Below are 20393 nucleotides of genomic sequence, written 5' to 3'. Positions count from 1 at the left end.
GTACTTCCTGTATCTACGCAGATTAAACACAGTTTTACATTTAAATATTTTATATATATTATTGGTACCCTTTTTTGTATTGTCTGTAATTGGGCTGGTGATATACCGAATAAACAGACTATCTTATCTTACTTCCTGTATCCTGTGACCCCGACTCTGCTCTTTCCTTATTTCATATCTTCTACATAAAAGATTCATCCATTGGCTGGATCTTGCTAAAAGTTCTATGATTGAATGGGCAATATACACCAATTCCACCCCACCCATGACAAACCTCTGACTCCCTCCCCAAGCTATTCCTCAGAGTCTCCCATCCCCCCAGGAGTAGCATTTGGGTGGGGGAGGGCATTGGGGCTGCAGAAGGAGGAGGCAATTGGAAAGTCGTGCTCTGCAGGTGGAAACCCTCCTATTCATGGAAATTTTGGGCGGCATCCATGTAGACTCTAGTCCCTGAAAACTTATGTTGGAGGAAAATCTATCAGTCTCTATAGTACCATAAGTCTTCTGTTTGTTTTTATATAGCACTTCGAAATCAGAGGATCATGCCCACAAGGTCTGTAAAGGTAAAGATAAAGGTTCCCTTGCTCGAAAGCCAGTTGAATCTGACTCTAGGGTTGCGGTGCTCATCTCCGTTTCAAAGCTGAAGAGCCAGCGCTGTCCGAAGACATTTCCGTGGTCATGTGGCCAGCATGACTAAACACCAAGGCGGACGGAACGCTGTTACCTTCCCACTGAAGTGGTACCTATTTATCTACTTGCAATTTCTTGCTTTCGAACTGCTAGGTTGGCAGGAGCTGGAACTAGAGACGGGAGCTCACTCCGTCATGCGGCAACCCGGGTCTCGAACTGCTGAACTACCGACCTTCCACAGCCTGCAGTTTAGCGTCTTAACCACTTGAGCCACCGCAGCTCCTACAAGGTCTGTAATTCCATGTAAAATTAATAGGGCTGTAATGATAAGGGATGAAGGTCTGATGAAGAAAAAGCAGGGAGGGAGAATTAACAGTAGAGCAGAAAGGGTCAGTCTGTGCTGGGGAAGGAAAAAAATTATGAAACAAGCAGGTTTAAACTGATATTTGATAGGGAAGATACAGGTATTGAACAGAGCTGGACTGCAAGAGGACATGGCTGTTCTAGGAGGAGAGGAGAGGAGAGGAGAGGAGAGGAGAGGAGAGGAGAGGAGAGGAGAGGAGGTACAACTGCAGCAGCAGAAGAAAAGAAACAGGGATGGGGACAAGAATTTAACTGAAAGGCAATGGAACAGGAAAAAGAAAACTGACAGAAGAGAGACCAAAATCACCAGCATGCTTTGAATATCAGCACTCGAGAAACTGAAGTTGCTGTAGAAGCACTTTCCTCTTTCCCCCCCCTGAACTCTTCCCTTCCACGCATGCTCCACATTAATCCTGCATTGGCTCTTGGGGAGCAATCATAGCTGCTGTGATGACAGACTCACCAACCCCCTTTTTTGGTTCTTTTCGTCATACATGTACCCTATCACTTTAACAATTTTATTAATCTGAACTAGATAAATGGCAATAGATTGTTATGCCGTATTGCTACAGCAACCCCAAATACGGCACAAAGTCCAGCAGTTTTTATTTTTCCAGTGTTTACCATTGAGCAGGCATTGCTAGTAACTTGATGGAGGGGGACTTAAAATATTTTTTCCTTCTACAAATTTGAGAGGCTCCTCCCAGGTCTGTAAAATCCTATATCGTAGCTGCGGCTGGCCCCATTGTGCTGATTTGCCTCTTCACATCAGGCCAGCCCTCAGCTATTAGATTTGCGTGTGGCTAAGGAGGGCCATATTTTGCCAGTTAATTAGCATTGATTTTAAGATGCACTGACCAACAGAATATCTGGGCATCAACACAGCACCTCAGTCTGGACTGAACCACTGATGAAAGACATGAAGAAGGTCCATTAATATGGTGCAGTAGATTATACATGTCACACTGTTGTTCACTGTAAAATACGTTAAAGCAAGTTCGGGCATAGTGCTCTAGAATTATACAGCATCAGTGCAAAAGACCAGGCAAAACTGAAACCTTTATTATATAGAATATTCCTGTATTTTGGAAGTCTGTATAGAACAGTTGGCTTTGGACCATTTGTAAAGTATAATGAACGTGATTCTTCAATTATAAACAAGAATACGTATTCATTGAAGGATTCCCTTTGATACTAAGCAGCAAAAAAAGAATTATCTTCATACAACATCAATAAAACTATTTTGTATGAGCTTGGCTTGAAAGCACAAGCAGCCAACACATTTACATGCTAGATATATCCATTAATGATACTAATTATGCCAATATAGGGATTTGTACTCTTCCTCCTGTCTGTTTCTTTCTTTAATGTTTTATCATCCTGTCCAATGCTGTTTTGACTAGAAATTATTGGCTAAAGGATAAAAAAACCACACCCACAAACATGATATTTATGGTATTGATTTTTATGGTATTGATCAACCGCAAAATAATCAGATGTACTTTCTAAAGGGCAATCAGATGTTCATAATGTTAGCTCACACAGAAAGGACTGGTAAAGTTACAGAGCTGCAAGATTTTATTATGCTATTAAAAGTGCTGTCAATGCTGTGGAATTATACCAGCCGGGCTCACAGCCTGCACCACCACAAGCAAGCGCGATACAAACCAAATTGTAGTTTTGTTCTGTAAGAAGTTCCTCTTTTCCTCTGTTTAGTACATTTTGTCCTGCCTTTCCTCCAAACTCAGAACCATATACATTGTCCTCTCTTCTTCATTCTGCCCTTGAACCGGTCTTGTGGGGTGGGTTTAGACTGAGAGGGTGCAAATGGCCCAAAGTCACCCAGCACAGCACAGTAGAGGTTTGAACCTTGGTCCTAGTCTAAGATCCTAACCACTACACCACACATTGCCCCAAGACAATAGGGCTGCGATCACACACTCCTTTAGATCTGACATAGGTGCGAATGCCTGACGGATCTAAAGGGAGCGATCAGACAGCAACAGGATCTGGGAAGCGTCACGCGGTTGTCAGCAACCTGTGCTGCTCCGCCACGAAAGCAGAGTTAAAAGACACCGTGGAAAATCCGGTGTTATCTGGATAAGGCGGGCCACGGGCGGACTTTCCCCTGTCTGATTGCTCTAGCATGCTCTCATGCCGTTGGGATGGTCTGATCAGGCCATCCCGACTCCATGCCATTCCCCCCCCTCGTATGCGCATCATCGGATACTCCATAGAGTGTGGAAGTGCAATTCCTCATTTATGCGCACGGGAAGCAAACGGCAAAAAAAAAAGACTCACCCACAGTTGCGTTTGATCACACAGTGATGGGCTGCGCCCGCAGCTTCAAAGAGCTGTGTGATCTCGCAACTGCGTGTCAAATTCCTCCGGAAGGAATAGCCCTGCTTCACCTCAGCTTCAACTGGTGCGTGTGACTGCAGCCTATAATGGGTAAAAAGGAACAGTATACCCAGGAAAACTTTATTATAAGAGCTAGTCATGAGCCATGGACAAAACCATGCACTGGAGGAGCCCGCCGGAGGAAACCACGGAACAGGAAGAAATCTGCCCCAGGACATTGGAAGTGGAGCGCCGACATCCAAGGCCGCCGAAAGAAGCCAGACTCCAACAACAAGCCCTGCTGCCGGGTGCTGGTAGGAAGTCACCCCCCGTATAATTGTGGCGTGTGTAAGCCGCTCAGAGACCCTTTGGGGTTCGAGCGGGATATAAATTGAATGATAAATAAATAAAATAAATAAATCTTCATAAAATTAAGCTTACAGAGAAGATGGTGACATTGCTGTCCAAGACAGAGTTTAGCAAAAAAAGGCAGTGTTCTAGACAAATCTTACACAAGAATGGGAAAATGAGTCATTCCCACCAGGGTGTGAAAACGTGCTTTGGGGACTCCACATGGCTCTTCCTGAGACGGTCATAAATTGTATGGATTTTACAAAGCTTTTAAGTACCCAGGTGCATTTGGAAATATACAATAGGGATTCGACCTGTCAACGAACATTAATTTTTTTCTAGCTGCAATTCACTGCAAACAATTTATCTCTCAATAACGCTCTTTTCAGCCAAGCAAGATGATAAAAGGATGCAATATTTAGCTGTATTTCAAAGAATCTGCTCATGGTCAAGGAATGCTCTCTGTTACTCATTACAGCAAATTTTAGGAACAACTGACATAACCTGTGGGAAGAGGCTAATTCCATACTGGTCTGGTTTTCATTGTATGCCACAGTCTCGCTCAAACTGACTTTACAATCATGTGAATAGGTTTATCAGATGGCCAGCTCAATAGAATATCCTCCAGTAGTCATGTGCAAAAACTGCACAATTCACTATGTATATTCTATGGATATGAACTCCTGGGAAATCTAATCACAATGCCCAGTTACTATGGACCAATTCAATCCAGGCCGACAACAACCAAAATCAGCTGGTTTGGAGCAAACTCAAAGTTGTGTGAACAGGTTCTAATTCATTAAATCCAGGCCGACAACAATCAAAATCAGCTGGTTTAGAGCAAACTCAAAGTTGTGTGAACAGGTTTCAGTAGGATACAGAGTGCAGTCTTAAGTAGGTCTACTCAGGATCCTACTCAGGTCTATTTAACAAGGTTCATTCCCAAGAAAATGTTTTTCAGATGGCAACTAGCAGATCAGGCAATCCTTAGTCCATTTTCCTGAGAGTAAGCCCCATTGCAAAACATGGGATGGGACTTACTTCACCATAGATCTGTTTACGATTGTTCCCCAAAATTATTCTTCCTCCTGACGTAACTCTTTTGCACAAAGAAAGTCGTAGACTCAACCTTGGAATCTCCAGGTAAAGGATCTTAGGAAGAAGGTGAAACTTTGCTGAGCTTTTGCAGATCAGGCCAGACAATACTGAGCTAATTGGATCAATGGTAAGGATCTTGGCAACAGAAGACCATGCAAAACGGCTTAAGCAAATTTGTCAATGAGAATAAATTGATAAGAGCAAAACACTTTATCATATAGTAGAGAAATAAACAGCTATGATGGGACGTGGCCTTGACAGAAACCCAAGCCTAGCATCAATGCTGAAATGTAATTGCTCTAATTGGACCTGTGCTAACCAAAATGACAAAGTTAGTGAGAATTCAGCCATCATGCCGCCACTCAGCATATAAGAACAGTGCCCTGAGAGAAGCAAAATGGAGATGAAGAATGAGTCAATGGCTGCAGTATCTCTTTTTTTCCATTGTTTGAAAATCTTATACAACACAAGTTCATGCAGAACCTATTTTTTGAAAGACAACATTTCCAGGGCTCAACTTACATGAGAACCTTTGGAATGTCTAAAAAGCTGGAAACATTGTTTCACATTGCTGCCTTTGTGAGTCAAAGGAATCCTAAAAGCAAAAATGGGGGTGGGGGTGGGGAATACAGCTACAGTTTCAGTTCAACATCACCATCTCCATTTCCCCCCTATTCATTGACACAAGGGCCAGCAATAAAACTACTTTATACGCTCCTCTAATATGAAGTGATACACAGTCTTCTTCCTTTTCCTTAAAAAAAAAAAAGCAAGCAAGAAGTAAAGGCAGATTCTTGACTCTTCCGGAGCACCTGCTAGAGCTATTATGTTCAAGAGTTCACTAGTGTTTCTCGAGCTCTGGAACAAATGCTCACATAGCTATTTTAAACATTCCCAGCAAGATACCAATGAGCTATTTCTAAATTTACAGCTTGGTAAAAAGCTATAAAAGTTTACTAGTTTGGGAAGTTTTCCTGTGGCTTGCACTCAGCCTTATGTTTCACATGGGATTTCAGCAGACCCTTAACACAGTAAAATAACACAGTGAGACCACAAAAACATTAACAGCCAGTTGCATCCTAGAGACTTTTACATTTATCTGCCCTCTGCTCAAGGTTCTGTGGCATGCACACTCAAGGCAGTGTTTTGCAAGGGGTCCAAATCTGACCTACAAAACTTTTGAACCATCAAAACCTTCAACAATTGTACAGAAGTGTAGTAAATCAGGGGCTTAATGCATTTCTTGTTTCATAAGAGGAACAGGGGCAAAATGTAGTAAGTTGTTAAGCCCCTGGTTTTCTATACTCCTGTAGTAGTACATAGCTGGTGAGCTACATTCAGTTGTGTAGGACTGCTTTATATACATCCATTTTCTTTAGACTGTGCTTCCTGCCTGTCATGCAAACATAAGTCCACCGCATGTGATTCTTTGTTGATTAGAATGAAAGAGAACAGGCAGGTGTTCCACCTAATGGTACCTCTGGAGGGCTAATTAGAATGCTTTTATTGAACTGTTCTTTTTGCCTCCCTTGACTGTCATTAAAATTATGATGTCTATTATATTCTGGTTTTATCATAGTGATGGTTACTAGACACAGGCTGAAGAAAAGCGACCTTGGGGTGGTAGTGGATAACTTGATGAAAATGTCAACCCAGTGTGCAGCTGCTCTGGAAAAAAGGCAAATTCCATTCTGGCTATAATTAGAACAGGAACAGAGAATAAAACTGCCACCAATTAGAACAGGAGTAGAGAATAAAACTGGCACTATCGTACTGCACTTATCTATGGTGAGACTACACTGGAATACCGTGTACAGTTCTGGTCACCACGTCTGAAAAAGGATACTGTAGAGCTTGAAAAGGTGTAGAAAAGAGCAACCAAAATGATCAGGGAGCTAGAGTAGCTGCCCTATGAGGACTGGTTAAAATGTTCAGGGCTGTTTAGCTTAAGAAAAAAGGTGACTAAAAGGGGATATGATCAAGGTTTATAAAATTATACATGGCGTGCAGAGAGTGGACAGGGAGAAACTTTTCTCCTGCCTCCATAGTTCTAGGACCTGGGGTCATCCACTGAAGCTGAAGGGTAGGCGATTCAGGACAGACAAAAGGAAGTACTTCTTCACACAGTGTATAGTTAATTTGTGGAACTTGCTGCCGCAGGATGTCGTCATGGTCACCAACCTGGAAGTCTTTAAGAAGGAAGTGGAGGGGAGTGGACACATTCATGGAGGACTGGACTATCAATGGGTACTAATCAGGGTTCCCTCTAAGCTGAGTTAGTGTGAGCTAGCTCACAGTTTTTCAGCCTCCGGCTCACACCTTTTTGTCTTGGCTCAGGAAGGAAGGCTCCAGAGCAAACTGATTTGTGCAGCAGCCAAATCGCTTGCTCACACCTTTAATGCCAGTAGCTCACAAAGTAGAATTTTTGCTCACAAGACCCCACAGCTTAGAGGGAGCATTGGTACTAATCATGAATGATGTATACCTGCTCCCTCCAGTACCAGAGGGAGTATGCCTCTTTGAATCAGTTGCTGATTCAGGGTAGGATGATGCAGTTGCACTCTTCCTGTTTGTGGGCTTCCTAGTGGTAGCTGGTTGGCCACTGTGTGAACAGAGTGCTGGATAGGCCTTTGGTCTGATCCAGCATGGCTTTTTATGTTCTAACGTTCTTCAGTTACCTCTTTCTTCAGTTTGTGAAAAACCAGTTGACTGGATTCTTTGCCACAGCAGTTTCATTCAGTATGTTGTCGGCAACTCAACTCTGAAGTGAGCTGTAGCAGCACACAAAACTGGCAGCTTCAACTTGTGGAAACTGAATCAGCCAACCAAGTTGCTAACCATAAGTTGGCTGAATTTTTTTTAAAAAAGTGCCATGTGTCTGGCAGTCATAGGAATTGGCCTTGCCATCACATAGAACCCCTCTGGAATGCAAACCAACAGCACTCACGTAGAGCACTTTAACTCATCATCCTTGTTGTACTCAAGATTGATCCACTTCCTGATCCTAGTCCAGAGGGCAATCTGGGAAGGACTAAGGAGTGGCTTGGCTATTTGCATGCATAGGATCTGACATGCTAAATTCTCCTTCAGCATATGCTGGCCAGTCAACGCTTGGTGTATGTTTATTCACTAAGGTTTCCAGCACACAGTGGAAGAACCCCTGCATCTTAGCAAATACAGACTACTTTATATACTTGGAAATATGTTTGCAAGGACTATCACTAAGAAAGGAAAGTGGGGCCATGCATCCTTGGGAGGAGGAAATACCATAGTGATATCACATGCCATGACAATGTCACACATAGCATCCTATTGACTGATGTCCTGGCTCTGGTGATCCGGGCCTCTCTCATGAGCCCCCATTCAACCCCCACCCCAAAGCTCCCCAGCTTACCATGGCCTACGGCCTTAGAGGGAGGTCCCAGAGCTCCAGGACGGGCAAGGAGACAGCTGACCGGGAGGAGAGAGACGACGGGAGCAGTGCGCACCCCAAGGCAGCCGGGCCACTTCCCCACAGAGTGTGTCCCCGTGTATGCGACAGCAGGGCGGGCCTCCAAGAGATGTCGCCGTCGCCGAGGTCCGCGGGGCCTTCGTATCCCGACATAGGTGGCCATTCCGCGCCGCCCAGCCGCCATGCTTCCTGCCTCGGGCGGGGTCGAAATGCCCCCACGCATGGCGGAGTGTCGGAGCTCTTATACGGAGGCGAAGCCACCTGTGATGGACAACCCGGTGGCCATTAGAAACAAGGGATGGGGTGGAGGGTAGGATAAAAGGGGGAACGGAAGGGAGACCGGGGAAGAAGAAGGACGGAGCAGAGAACGGAGACGGGCTGACTGAGGGTCGCAGAGAGAGGCGGCGAGGCAGACGTCTCCTGTGGCTCTCGCGGGTGCAGGCTTGCCTTCAGTGATGGAACCAGGTAGCCGACCCTATTCTGAGGTCTCCCATTCCCCGTTAAAGGGGGGCCGCCAATCTTCGGGGACAGCGACTGGAGGCAAGCACGCCCCCTTGGAGCAGACCGGGGCGTCACAACTGATTTATCTGAACATGTTTGCGGCATTAGCATAACCCGAGTCCATACAATATCTACACTTATTGAAGCTGTTTTGAGAGAAGATGCAATTTTCCAACTCACAACATGTACATCAGCAGGAGAAGTATTACCCAAATCACAAATACGGGTCAGATTTGAGGTGATAGCATCCTCATATCCATCACAGGGACACTGCTGACATTTTAAAGCTTAAAATGAGCAATTTGAAAATCCTGTGAGGGACCAATCCTTATTGGGCCTGCAGCATACTGAAACAAGGGACTTATCCCCCCCCCTTTTTTTAAGTGTCAAAAATCCACACACACATTGTGTGGCCATTTCAATGCTTCAAAGGGCATGAGGAGAGCAAGAGTACCTGGTCCCACCATGCTGCAGACCAATCAGGATCAGGACCTCATGGTATTTTTAGTCACCCATTTTAGGCTTCAAAATGGCAGCAGTGTCCCCATGGCAGACATGAAAACACCATCACATCTAGTTAGGTTCTAAGTAAGCAATCAGTGCAGGGCAAAAACATAACATTTTGGAAAGGTTTTTATGATATTTATTTAGATTTATTTATTTCATTAGGCTTCTATACTGCCCTCCCCACAAGTGGGCTCAGGGTGGTGCACAACAAAATTCATAAACAGACATATAAATATAATACACAATCTAAAATCCCAACCTATAAAACCATATACAGTTGCACTAATACAAGCTACTAATACTATAATTCTTCCAAGTTCTTGGGGTGGCACACTAATTTAAACCACTAAATTGCAAAACAGAAACACACATAGAGATGTCAAAAATGAATAGCATTTTTTTTAAAAGCTATAAAATGTCAAGCTCCATAGAACACCAACAAAAAGAGCAATAAAAACCAAAAAGTTAAAACCTAAAAATTCACCAGAATAAATTTCCCCATAAAATCCAATAAACTGCAAGAATATAAAAGAAAAGAAAAAAACTACAACAAAAACAGGTTAGCATTAAAATCAGCACTCCCTGCTCTTCAAAGGACCTTCAGAAAAAAACAGTCTTCACCAGCTTCAGAGAACGTAAAACTAGCCATGCTGGATCAAACCAAAGGCCAATCTAGTCCTGCATTCTGCTCACAGTGGCCAACCACCTGCCTCTAAGACGTTCTGGACTGAGAGGGCTACGTGGGAATTCCAGAACCTGAAAGTCGCTGAAAAAGCCCTCTTCTGTAATGCTGACCAACATCACCTTGCTTAAGATAGACACACGAAAAAAGAAGTACCAATAGAATTTAACCTGGGCAGATCTTAACTTACGGGCAAATCTATCCAGTCACAAACAGCAAGCCAAATGCCTACCGAGAAGATACACTTCAATGATTAAACAATATATATATATACTTTTCATGAGGAATTGATGTTTGCCAAAAGGATGAAGATAAAGCAGAAAAGCAAATGAAAGGAATCCCAGAAGAGCACATTCTTTTTCATCTAACGATAGGATTTCAGCTTATGTTTGCATGAGAGACACTTCTTCACAAGGGCTCCTTTGGGAAATGCCACATTCCATAATTCCTGAACTCTGGTTTCTAATTATATTTCCCTAACCTATTCCTGATTGAAATGCCAATCTGGCTACAGAAGTGATTTGATCTGTGTAAAATAATTACAAAATTACAGTTCGTCATTCCTCAACTTTTACTCCCTGCCATTTGGGAAGATAAATTTAAACGGCAGTAAGAACAGAACCCAAACAGATTCTGCCCCACCCCCCAGTGCACTGTTGTAACTTGTTCAGACCCCTGCAAAGTGGTCTCTTGAGAAAACAGATACCAAAAACATTATGATTGGATTTTTTGTGCTTAAGGTTCACAAAGACCATAGAGCAGTAAGTGAATCAGCATTAACAATACCACATGCATGACATCTGGATTGATTTATAAAGGAAGTCTTGATGGCTCCAAAGGTTCTGCAGAGGCCCACCTGTGATTTATACTAGTTCTTGCTAATGCTGCCTTTTTACAGCTCAACCCAAAAGTGTGGTTTACCTGTCTGACTCCATTAGGTTTCCAGATCCTGCTTACACCTGCACAGTTACACTTATTTGAAAGATCGGCAACCAAAAACAGATTCACCCAGTCTTAGAAACAATGGCCTTTTGTACACTTAATGACAAGATGCTTGAAAACATTTCACATTCATGTTACAAATTACCTGACCCAATGCATAAAACAATCCATTGACTTGACACAGGAACAGATCCTGAAAGAAAGCTATTGAGACCTTCCCAACTGTTACCATGTTCTAACCTTCAGCCAGGCATGTGATATGCCTACTAGGCATGCTTTAATGCGCTAGGGATGCTATCCCATGTCTCACCCCATCTATTTTTACTTGAACGTTCCTATTTCAATTTTCCTTTTCTCTTGTGCAACTGCAATCCAGGAGTCTTTATTTCTGTGACATATCCCGTTTCTTTGTGCCAAATTTCCCCCAAGATGCAGTTTGGAATATTATTTTGCACCAATTGCTAGGTCTATCATTTACCTACCCAGGGTGGGGAATTACCAGCCCCCAGCTCCAATTTCCTGTCCCTGAGAAACTGAGAAGCAGGAGAAAAACATCCTCCATATAGTGACATTCCAGGAATTTTCCTTAGTCTCTATAGTAAAGGCCACAAAGACTAGGAAACAGCCTACAGATCACCCAGAAGTGATATCACATCCTCCATAATTCAACCCGCCTCAAGGCTTCACCCCCAAAATGCCTTGGCATTTGACGACGTAGTTTTGGCAACCATACCAATTGTACATAAATGGCATGTAGATTTGCTGTCAAGTCACTGCCAACTTATGGCAACCCCGTAGGGTTTTCAGGACAAGAGATGCTCAGAGGTGGTTTACCATTGGACCTATGTTGCAACCCTGGTACCCCTTGGGTACCTCCCATCCAAATAGTACCCAAGGCCGACCCTGCTTAGCTTCTGAGATGTGACAAGATCAGGCTAGCCTGGGCTATTCAGGTCAGGGCAGCATATAGAATATAAATGGTGTAAAAGAAAAAAATACATTGGGAACGTCAGCCGAAAAGGAAAAAAAAGGAAAAATGAAACCGCTCACAATAGCAACATACGAAAAACAGAAAACAGGGCAAATGCGTGCATCCCTACAATGCATCCTCATGAACGTGAGCTGCTTCCATACTTCTGACAATCTATCCAGCAAGCCCATTCCTCTGCAAGAGCTAGCCCAGCAGGCTACTCTTGTGCTTTCCATGGGAGTAGATGGGCGTTCAATGTAGCGGCCTCTATTCTCAGGCAACCACCACAGCATTTGCATTAAATAAAATAGAGCGGCCACCAAATAAAAACTATATGAAAATCTGAACATGGTTGTAAATTCAACCAGTTGCAAAGATTCAATCAAGTGGGCCCTAGTGAGCTTTGATACTAGTTTTTTAGCCAAGATTTTGTTTACAGCAAGATGACTGTATACAGTATTCTGATTCTCTTAAAACCATGGCTGAGAGCCAGTCGTCTCTCTGGGTGAAAAGAGGAAGGCTGTCCATGAGGCAGACAGTTTCATCCAGGATTGCGTGCAGAGGATTGACATGTGCATCTCGCATTAAGACTAATGGGAGTTACACATGCCAAATCCCTATATAACCCCAGGAGAGAATAATGGCAAGGAAACTGTATATAAAGAGGAGGAAATAATGTATTTTATCTCACACACACAGACAAACACACACACAAATCTCAGATTATTTGCATTCAGGTAAAAGCAATCTTGTCCTTCAAGCTTACCACCTTTGTAGGCTTCTTTGGGGGCGGGGGGTCATATTGGTCTTAAAGTACAAGTGGACTACTTGTTTGGTGCTGAAGACCTCTATTAGAAATGTTTGCCCCCAAATATTCAAACTTAGAAACAAACTAACGTGTTTCAAAGCAGGGCGTATAGCCAGCTTGGCGTTATCAGCTAAATGTTGGACTAGGATCTGAGAGACCAGGGTTTAAAGCCACACTGAGTCACGGAAATGTGCTAGATGACTTTGGGCCAATCTCTCCCTCTCCCTCCCCCCCCCAACCTATCCCACAGGGTTGATGTGAGGGTAAAATGGAGGAAAGGAGGATGATGTATGCCGCCTTGAGCACCTTGGAGGACAGGGAGGATTTTGAAATGTACTATATAAATAAAATGTTGTATCTGTGAATGGGAGACCACACAGTTGATTATGGAAAGCTGGAACATTTACAAGAAGGCTTTTAGGATAGTATTTTCTTGGCTTGCTTGCTTAGTGCTGCAGCTGCTTCAGGTAATAGTCAAACTATAACTGGCTGTTATTGGAAGGAACAGGAGAAACTTCGGATTCCCATGCTTCTCCCTCCCCTTATGTGGGGCCAATTAATAAAAGTCTTCCAGATTCACAGTAAGCATATTTTGTAATTATGTTTGAACCATACAACAAGACTCGCAATCTTCCTTCCGAACCAGGAATCCAGATTTCAGCTTAGCCTGGAATTCTAGTTCAGGGAGAAGAGCATAAACCAACGTTTATGGGTTGGTTGTTAGGATGAACTACGGTTAGCTGTGCATCCAGAAGTCTTTCATTAATTGGTTGCATTCAAGAGGGAGAGGAAAAGAAAACATGCAATCCTAAGAATCGCCGACATTGGTTCCCATAATCATGAGACCATTACTAAACGTTAGTTGTGTATACAGAGCATTCAATCATGCAGTCAACAGTGCTGTACATTTTTTCTGATGCAGCCGTGTTCTGCAAACTCAAAGGAACACTCAGATTAGCAGAAAACCTGGGGGAAAGTGAGGGGTGGTTAAATTCCCCACCAAGTTAATGAAAAAGCAAGATCTCATGCCCTGCAGGGCGACTAGTGGCTGGAGCGGTCTCTTTCCTAGCCCAAACACCACCAGCACTATTTGTCCTATGGCCCTTCTCCTATATTAGAATAGCAGAAATTGGTTTTTCTGCTGTAGAGAGATTTCTGCTTTTTTCCTTACCTGCCACATGTCCCCAGCTCCAATTTCACTACAGATTTTCATCCATCCCCGTGCTTCAAGCATGTTTGGAAGGGGTAGTCCTTTTTCTGAATCCACCATTTTAATCCATTTAAGTATTGTTGTTTTCAAAGGTCCACCTTTTGTTGTTTAAACTGGAGGCATGGATTTGGGAGTGGGGCTTTGGGATTTCCATGAGGGCCAGACAATCTACCCTCTACAAATCAGTTGCCAATTAGCACTCTACACAACTGTAATTCTCCGGGAAATAAGAAAGAGCCTGTTAGTATTGGGTTTGATTTAATTTGGAAGTCTGAATATATGTACAAAAGGAGACAAGTGCAGATCCCCAACAGGCTCTTAACTAAAGATAAGAATGTCTCTCGTCCCTTGCTTTCACAAGCTGCTAAACAGTACTGTCCAAATCCTATGCCATTTGTAACATCCATTGTTACATCCACTGAAGTAAATTGACTTAGATGGATGTAGCTCTTTGTAGGATGACACTATTAAGTCACTAAGGATATATGAGACTCTTGCAGCACTGATGTTTCTACCTCAAGGATTCCTATTATGGCCAGCACTTGTATCTCCTGGCTAGCACTGATATCTGTTGACAGTTGTCTTTACTGATGCTGTGCTCTTTGGAGTCCTGAGAGCCAAAACTGAATGTCTCCTGCAGAATGAATGTTTCCGATTCCAAGGCACCAGCATACAAGATGAGTTGTGGGGATAATCAGATGCCCAGGATTGTCCCAAGCCTGCCAGGATCACTATTTTATTAACACTCCTTAGTTCATATGGGAGCAATAGGAAAAAGTAACCAACACCGTAACTAGCATAAGTTAGGCTGAAATTCTAAGCACACTTGGTGCTGGTGGAACTGCAAAAAATTATCGGTGTGACTTCCCAGGACAAGCTTAACAGCTCAGCCTTTGGGTTGTATCCAGCTAGTACTGCAGCTGCACAACCTCCATTTCAATGGGACTTACATCAAAAAGATTCAGAAAAGTGAATGAAGGCTGTATATCATCTGGCTAGTTGCAACCTCCATCTATAGCCAACTAGCTTGTTTTCAAATCATTTTCAAATATGATGCCTTGTGGGTTACATTTCACCAAAAGTCACTTCTCTCTTAAAAGCATCATAAATCAAACCACACACGCAACATATGCCACTAAACCAAAACCAGGCTTAACAATTATTTACACATGCATGCATGTTATTATAGATCTCACTGTCATGGAATTCAACTCTAGAAATTCAGGCAGGCTCAACCACACTGAAACTGGATGAAACATGTGTACCAAGCTTTTTTTCCTGCAAAGCAGGCATATTAAATGCATGTATGTGCCACAAACAGAGGGCGCATAGATCCAAGGTTTCCTGCCTCCACACTCTCAAGTCACACACTTTAGAGCAGATTAGGACCAGAGGATCTTCATATGTAGTAACAATGCTGCCACTGAAAAATGCTTTTGTGCGATGCAGTCTTCACATGGATGCTCAGTGCAGATGATCCTTCTGGACTGCTCGATTACTTGCAAAATCTCCATGTGAACAACCCAGAGCAGATGGCACACTGGCATAAAGACTTACTATACAGTCAGGTAGCTCTACATGAGAAGCAGATTATGTATACTATGGCATCCTCACAGGGTCCCCAGCATGCAGAAACAGGGGTGGGGGTGGCAACAATTCTATAAGCACTTGCAAATCTGAAGCTGTAAGATAATTGCAAATGGGTAGCCATGCTGGTCTGTTATAGGAAAAATAAAACAAAAGTCCAGTGGCACCTCTAAGACTAACATTTACTTCAATATGAGCTTTCATGAGTCACAGCTCACTTCCTCGCGTATCTAAGGAAGTAAGCTGTGATTCACGAAAGGTCATACTGAAATAAATGTTGTTAATCTTTAAAGTGCCATGGGACTTTTATTTCCCCTTAACAGGATAACCAGAGATGGCTTGAGCAAGTAAGCCTTGCCACACAATAAAGTGTTAAGGAGGGTTGTCGCTTTTTTTCCTGCAAAGCAGGCAGAAATGCAACAGGTTCAATGAAGTATCACTTCATCACATTCCTATGTCCAGAAGGCTATAATTCTACTATTTTGTAGAAAGCCACTGGCACACACACACCCATTAGGTTTTATAGCCCAGACTGAGAAGGATTTCTGGACCCTAAAAGCTAATTTTGACTTTAGAACTAAAACTTCCCCGCTCCTGACCACCAAACCTTAAACTGTTCGGCAACAGCAGCAGCCTAAATTGTGAAGGTCTCAGGTCACAAAACAAAAGCATCACTCTGGTCTCAGGGGGTGGGTAATAGGTAACAGTATTCTGCTCTATACCTCTTTTTGTGGATTTGAAGGATATTGTTTTCTCCATGAAATTCCTTACTTTCCCCCTCTTAAAGACATACATTGGCCAACTACAAAGACACACATTTAAATAACTCTCCCTTTCGCCTCGCCTGAACCTTAGATGCATTTGCAATGTGGCCAGGATCAGCTGGGTGAGTTTGCAAGATCTGACCTCAGATCCAAGAAATGACGGTCTGCATCTCACTGTGACCTCAATATGGGTTGCAACACACAACCCACTGCTTCATGACAGGACTTCTTCAGAGTAAATAATGGGTTGTGGATGCCAGTAAACATGACTATTCTGAAGTAAATAATGGGTTCTGAATTGCAACTCTTGTAGCTTCCAGACACTAAGAGGCTGTAACACAATTCACTGCAAGTATCCAAGGAAATACTTTGCTTGAATGCAATATATACTTTTCTACTGTTCAGGGGCATATGGGGTTCCCAGTCCAACCATCAAGCCTAAAGGTTCATTAATATACACAGTGGGGTGTTTCAAATGCCTTGTTTCAACCAAGAGGGATTTCACACAGAATTTCAATAGACTAATAACATTATATTGCCTGTATTGGTCTTTTAAAGCTGCTACAATCTGTTAAGGGTAACAAAATTTGTCGTAGGGTATGAGTTTTCATGAGTCACTGTTCACTTCTTGAGATATCTGAAGAAGTGAGCAGTGACTCACGAAAACTCACACCGTACCACAGATTTTGTTAGTCTTTAAGGTGCTATTTGACTCTTACTCTTTTCTACTGCTACAGAGTAACATGGCTACCCATCTTGTGCAATCTGTTAGACTGCTATACGTTTTACCTAAGCAAATAAGATGGACAACACAACCTGAATGTTTACTCGATAGCAAAATACAAGAAAGGTTTGGAAATTCTGCACACATGTTAACATGAACTAATACAGTAACTTGCCCAAGTCTAAGCACAAGCTTGCAGGTCTAAGACGCCTTATTGCTCTCTCTCCCACCCCACCCCAGAGGGCATCAGATCTGCAGATGCCTTCTCACATACCAAGCCCATCGGATTTAGACAAAGAAAGTCTGATTGCAACAATTTTTCAAAGCCAAGGCTTCAAATCTATGCACCCTTACGTGAGAGTCAATGTTACTTACTTTCAAGTAAACCGGCACAGAAATGAGTTGTCAGGTTACAAAACCAGACTGCTTTCACATGCCAGTTTAAATGATACGTTTTAAAATGATTGCTGTTTTAAATGCACAATACAGATCCCGAAAAATGCCAGCAGTATGCCATTTCCTTGGAAGAGCTGTGACTGTTACAATTAACAATAAAGCCTGACACTTTGGGCTGAATGTATATGGTGAATTGTACCACTGAAAGTTGATTCCCCCAGTCCTGAAGATGGAGAAGAGCAATATAGGCAGGCCAGCACCCACCCCTACACAGTGTGTGGAAACAGAGCTAAGGTGAGGGCATCTAAGTTGTTGATAACCATTGACTCTCTGTGCATGACAACCATCTCTTTTCAGTGTGTTCTTTCCCTCCTCTCTCTCCCCCACCCCCACCATGGTGTCCGGCAGCCTTTTCCTTTCCACCTGGGAATATACTGCTCAAGCCAGAGGTCTTTTTTTAGCTACTGCAACTTTCTTTTCCTCCTCAGGATAAGAAGAAATGAAAAACAGCGGACTGGAGGAAGGGGGCGGAGTGGGAAAAGAGAAGAAGAACCCGCTGTGTTTTTAGCCCAGCTGTCTCGGTGCAGTTCAGATCCTGACCCTTTCCACCGCTCCCAATAGGCAGCCCGTTCACCACACTCCCCTGCCATGTGCAGGAGAAGCTGCACTGGATGCAGGAAGGCGGCAGGGGAAAGATCCAAGCGCAGGCTCTCCCCCCCTCACCTCACTGTCCCTTAGCAATCATAACGGCTGGTGGCTTCTTGCGCCACCACTTACTCAGAACTTAAATTCCACTGAAGTCCGGAAGAGCCATTTCCGCACACCCCAAAAAGCTCGCTTTAGCAGTGGGGTGTGTGTGTCCCAGCTAACAAACACACTCACTAGGAAGAAAAACCGCTTGGAGACGAATGGCACTTCAGGAAGCGTTCAGGGCCGGGATGAAGCTCAGCGGGAGCGAAAACTGACAGAGGCCATCCCTCCCCCACCCCACCCCCCGGGACTGGACGGAATCAGAGTTATCAGACTCAGTTTAGGAAACGCGCCTCAGCCCCTGCCCGAAGCGACGAGGCTGCAGCACCGACGGCGGACGCGGCTCTTGCAGCCCCTCGTCACGCCCATGCCTTTCCCCCCCTTCCCTCAACCCGCACAGGCAACCCTTTCCTCCGTCGCCCCTGCCTGCCTGCCTGCCTGCCTGCCTGCACACGAGCGCGGCTCCCGTCAGGGGGAGCGGCTGGCTGGCTGGCTGGCTGGCGTTGGCTCCCTCGTCGCGCCCTGGAGCGCCTTTTACTCCTGGAGGGAAACTTGCAGCGCCGCCAAAACAAACACGCGCGGGGCCGGCGGGTGAAACCATCACAACCCCTCCGCCTGCAGCAGCCGGGGGAAGAGGAATCAGGGCGGCAGCCCCGGAGGACTCTTGGGCAGTTTACCTCACTCTGCAGAAGACGCGCGTCTTTAATACTCCATGCTCCGGCAAGCCCAGGAGGAAGCGGCGGCGGCGGCGGCGGCGGCGGCGGCGGCAGAGAGAGCAGCCCAGCAGCATCCACCGCCAGATTCTCACACTAGCCTTCGGCTCGGAAGACGCCGAGCGCAGGGCCAGCCTCCCGCCTGACGTCAAAGTCACTGTCACATGGCTCGATGCAAACCAAAAGAGCATGGGTTGTCGTGGCAACCGCGCCGAGGCTCCCAGAGAGCCTTTCAATGGGTCGTTTGTCAGGCTCGGGCGCACGTTGGGGACCCATCCCGGGACTCCTCCGGACTCGGGATCTCGCCTCAGACGGAGGGAGGGGGTGAAGAGGGGCATCGATCCCTGCCTGCCGAGTCCCTCTTCGGGAAAATGCAAACTCTCTCCCTCCCCCCCCAAATGCATGAGCCCACCAATGACGGATCAGACCAAGCGCCCCCCAGTCAAGCATCCAACTGTGGCTCCCATTCTCCCCCCCCCCCTCCATTTGCCTCTCATCAATTGGCAGGCAGAGGTGGTTCAATTTAGTTGTCATTACTAATAACCATTTATAGCCCTTTGCTCCATGAACCTGGCTAATCCTCTTTTACAACTATATTCTCCAGTGGGCACCACTGCCTTTGGCAACACATTTCGCAACAGCAAGAAAATTCCACACATTGATTTTTTTGTTACTAGAGCGTTTCAGTGCTTTATTGCTGTATTTAGATTTATTCTGTTTTGAACATTTATAGAGCAATCTTTCTCCCACAAAACTGGGCCTCAAGGCAAGTGACAACAATAGTATCACTACATCATACAATCAACACAATAAAAATAAATTAAAAATAGACTCAAAGAAGTTGCTGCAAAGCCAGAGTGTTAAAGACAAGCCAAAGGCCCTTCTGAAAAGCTCAGACCTACATCTGCTTGGAAAAGTAGAGATGCCAGCCTCCAGGCAGGACCTGGGCATCCTCTAGAATTACAGCTCAACTTCTGACTACAGAGATCAGTTCCCTGGAGAAAATGGACATTTTGGAGGGTGGACTCTATGGCATTGTATCCCACTGAGGTCCCTGTCCTCCCCAGGCTCCATCCCCAAATCTCCAGGAGTTTCCCAACCTGGGTCTGGCAACTCTACCTGCCCTGCCATCAGCAGCGGACAGGGGGGAGTTAGCAATCCTATCAGTCTTCAAATAGCTTCTGGGAGAGTTTTATGACTGGTGGTATATACACATATATACAAGCTATCTGCTATGTGCTGTCCTTTTTTCTGCCTGTTCTGAATTGCTGGTTTTATTGGGTGCCCATACATTCTAGCACTATGGAAAAGAGAGTGCAAGGTCTCTCCATCCACTTGTTTCACAACAATCACAATTTTATAAATTTATACTTCCCCTAACACTAAACCAAAAAAAAACCCCTTTTCCCCCCAGACTCCTGCAGCCTTTTCTCATAAGGAAGATGCTGTAGTCCTTTTGGTTGCTTGTTTGTCCACTTTTTCTATTTTCACTTTTCCCAGCTTCTTTTCTGAGAATCAAAAACACACCTCACACCAAATTATGATACAGGGTGTACTGTGAGTTTTGCCTTTTTCACTGCTACCACATACTGAGTAGATGTTTTCA

General features: G+C 44.4%; 1 protein-coding gene across 1 annotated transcript in view; it reads right to left on the bottom strand.

The window, feature by feature from the left end:
* Positions 1-18902, bottom strand: part of NCALD (neurocalcin delta) — a 76795-nt gene extending 57893 nt beyond the window's left edge. Inside the window, exon 1 of the mRNA XM_015428146.1 lies at positions 18752-18902. The gene's annotated coding sequence lies outside the window, so the exon portion shown is untranslated. The remainder of the gene's footprint in view (positions 1-18751) is intronic.
* Positions 18903-20393: the final 1491 nt, after the last annotated feature.

Source organism: Gekko japonicus, unplaced genomic scaffold (genome assembly GCF_001447785.1).
Source record: "Gekko japonicus isolate JY-2015 unplaced genomic scaffold, Gekko_japonicus_V1.1 scaffold555, whole genome shotgun sequence".
NCBI classification, from domain to species: domain Eukaryota; kingdom Metazoa; phylum Chordata; class Lepidosauria; order Squamata; family Gekkonidae; genus Gekko; species Gekko japonicus.
This window is presented reverse-complemented; position numbering and strand designations above follow the sequence as displayed.